Source organism: Mus caroli, chromosome 14, assembly GCF_900094665.2.
Source record: "Mus caroli chromosome 14, CAROLI_EIJ_v1.1, whole genome shotgun sequence".
In the NCBI taxonomy this organism is placed as follows: Eukaryota; Metazoa; Chordata; class Mammalia; order Rodentia; family Muridae; genus Mus; species Mus caroli.
In genome coordinates, this window is record NC_034583.1 from 47,513,296 (window position 1) to 47,516,746 (window position 3,451).

Below are 3,451 nucleotides of genomic sequence, written 5' to 3' on the forward strand. Positions count from 1 at the left end.
GGGGAGTGGGTGGGAGGGTATGGGGGACTTTTGGGATAGCATTGGAAATGTAAATGAGGAAAATACCTAATAAAAAGTAAAAAATAAATAAATAAATAAATAAATAAAATAAAATCTACAAATTCAAAAAAAAAAAAAGAAGTTAGACTCCAGAGAAACAAATAACCCTATTTAAAAATGGGGTACAGAGCTAAACAGAGAATTCTCAACTGAGGAATGCCAAATGGCTGAGAAGCACCTAAAAAATATTCAACATCCTTAATCATCAGGGAAATGCAAATCAAAACAACCCTGAGATTCCACCTCATACCAGTCAGAATGGCTAAGATCAAAGACTCAGTTGACAGCAGATGCTGGCAAGATGTGGAGAAAGAGAAACACTCCACCATTGCTGATAGGATTGCAAGCTGGTACAGCCACTCTGAAAATCAGTTTGGCAGTTCCTCAGAAAGTTGGACATAGTACTACCCAAGGACCCAGCAATACCACTAGTGGGCATATACCCAGAAGATGCTCCAACTTGTAATAAGGACACGTGCTCCACTATGTTCATAGTAGCCCCCAGATGTTCCTCAACAGAGGTATGCATACAGAAAATGTAGTACATTTACACAATGGAGTACTACTCATATATTAAATTCAATGAATTTATGAAAGTCATAGGCAAATGGATGGATCTGGAATATATCATCCTGAGTGAGGTAACCCACTCACAAAAATAACACACATGATATGCACTCACTGATAACTGGATATTAGCCCAGAAGCCCAGAACCTCAGAATACCCAAGATACAATTTACAAACCACATGAAATTCAAGAAGGAAGACCATAGTATGGATATTTCTATCCATCTTAGAAGAGGGGAATAAAACACCCATGGAAGGAGTTACGGAGACAAAGTGTGGAGTAGAGACTGAAGAAATGATCATCCAGAGACTGACTCACCTGGGGATCCATCCCATTTACAATCACCAAACCCAGACACTGATGTGGATGCCAACAAGTGCTTGCTGACAGGAGCCTGATATAGCTCTCTCCTGAGAGGCTCTGCCAGTGCCAAACAAATACAGAAATGGATGCTCACAGCCATCCATTGGACTGAGCATAAGGTCCCCAATAAAGGAGCTAGAGAAAGGACCTAAGGAGCTGAAAGGGTTTGCATCCCCAAAAGAAGAACAACAATATGAACTAACCAGTACCCCCAGAGCTCCCAGGGACTAAACCACCAACCAAAGAGCACACATGGTGTTACTCATGGCTCCAGCTGCATATGTAGCAGAGGATGGCCTAGTCAGACATCAATGGGAGGAGAGACCCTTTGTCCTATGAAGGCTCTATGCCCTAATGTGGGGGAATGCCAGGCTCAGCAAGCAGGAGTGGGTGGGTTGGTGAGCAGGGGGAAGAGGGAGGGGATGGGGAAGGGTGTTTTTCCGGAGAGGAAACCAGGAAAGGAGATATCATTTGAAGTGTAAATAAAGAAAATATTCAGTTAAAAAAAAACAAGTATTCATGCATGCCTAACTACACATATAGAAAAACAAATGCATTTAGATGAATGGCTGACTGGATGGATGGATGGATGGATGGATGGATGGATGGATGGATGGATGGATGGATGAGGCAGAGCTACCCAAGCCAAAATACTCAACCAAGAGCTTTATTTCTTTTCCCTGGCCTTTTTATACCTTCTTAGACACAAAGATCTTTAGAAAATTACCTCAGAGATAAAATGTTACATAAAATGGGAGTTACAGAAGGATGTTGACATTAAGTTCAAAGCAGTGTTTCATTCTAAACTACTCATTAAACATTCAAAGCAACAGTTTTTACATGGCCTGGCTTTATAGTGCACAACTATGTCTATATCCTTGGACCCAAATATTTTCCTTGAACACAAATTTGTCCCGTCTTTTTCTCTTTTTTAGTGTGATTATAAAAGCTCATTGTATTTCTTATTATGCAGCCTTTACTTACTATTCTAAGGAGTGGGCACATTCTATTCTTGATTCTACTTTATTACATCTTTCTAGTAAAGCAACTAAGACCATCTCTTAAAGCTTTCTTCTTAAGCCCCTACCCTAGCAGAACTTTGAAGTGCCAGACACTTCTCTGGGCCCCCATCTGCTCAGACGAGAAGGGGAGGAAGGTTGGGGGAAGGATTGATTCTAGGAGAGGGTGGCCGGGAAGGGGCAGTGAGGGGGATGTAAAGTGAATAAATAAAAAATAAAACAAAATTTTAAAAATTTCTTCCTGAAATTGTTTGAATCAAATCATGAATTCTATAAAACCATTAATTTATCTAAATAACATTAATTCATGAAAGTTCATCTTTATGTTGATCTTCAAGAAATCTGAATAATAGGGTGGGCTAGTGCCCAGGGATTATGATATTAATTTAATAATGACAGGAAAAGCATATCAGCTGCAAGAAGCAATCCTGCAATGAGATCTCTTTGGAACCTTGCCATTGAGCTCACACATCACAGACCATGCAAAAATAGTGGGCCACCTCCAGGAGGGCCACCTGCTAACCTTACCCTCCCCTAATTGCCTCCTGACAGTGCATGATGTGAAATTCACAAAGATCCCAATAAAAAGTTTCTTTTTTTAAAATTTTCCCCTAAATGCCTTAACTTCTATCCCTAGTCTTGTCAGTCCCAACAGGTTTCAAATCAATTATAAGATACTTCAGCAACCCCCAAATGCTCCCTCAGAATCTGCATTCCAGACAACTCCAAAGCAGCTAGCCCCATATGGTCCCACAAAGCCTGGAATCAAAAGTCACAGTCTATACTCCCAGCCTTGACCAACATTTCAGCTTTCTTGGGTCTCTAACAACAACACCCCCAATATTAACAGGGAGCAACCTGAAAGCAATGGCCTTTTACCTGATGTCCAACAACCCAATAATAAAACAAAAGGGTGGGAATTAGTGGCTCTCTAGCAGTCCCAAGCACGGTGCCAGAAAGTCTCTACCACACCCAACCCCCAACACTTCTCCCTAGCTAAACTGTTAGACTACATTTCTAAATATAGTCTTCAACCTTTACTTGGCAATTGACTCACTCCTGAGACTAACTACCAAGGTCTAGCAATCACAATTTATTGTTTGTCTACAATGGCTAAGCAATCCCATCAGGGACTACCAATTCACCCCAGCACAGACTTCCCTTAAAAACCACGTTTGCAGAAACACCTACTGCTGCCTTCATCCAATACAAAGGCAGCCACCTCCGCGACCCCAAACCTACTTGTCTGTCTTGGGTAATAAGTCTCCTTTGTATTGAGAACTTGGTGTCTGGGTATGCTTTCCCAGGTCCCCTACACCTATACTCTCATGCTTATTGTAACAATATTCCCAACAGCTAAAGGTTGACCCATCTCCATCAATGAATGGGAGCATAGAGACAATGTGGCACATGCATAAGATATGCACTATCAAGACATTA

The 3,451-nt window shown here is 41.2% G+C and overlaps 1 pseudogene; it reads left to right on the forward strand.

Moving 5' to 3' along the window:
* The window catches only part of LOC110308956, a 7,047-nt pseudogene extending 5,115 nt beyond the window's left edge, over nucleotides 1-1,932 (forward strand).
* Nucleotides 1,933-3,451: the final 1,519 nt, after the last annotated feature.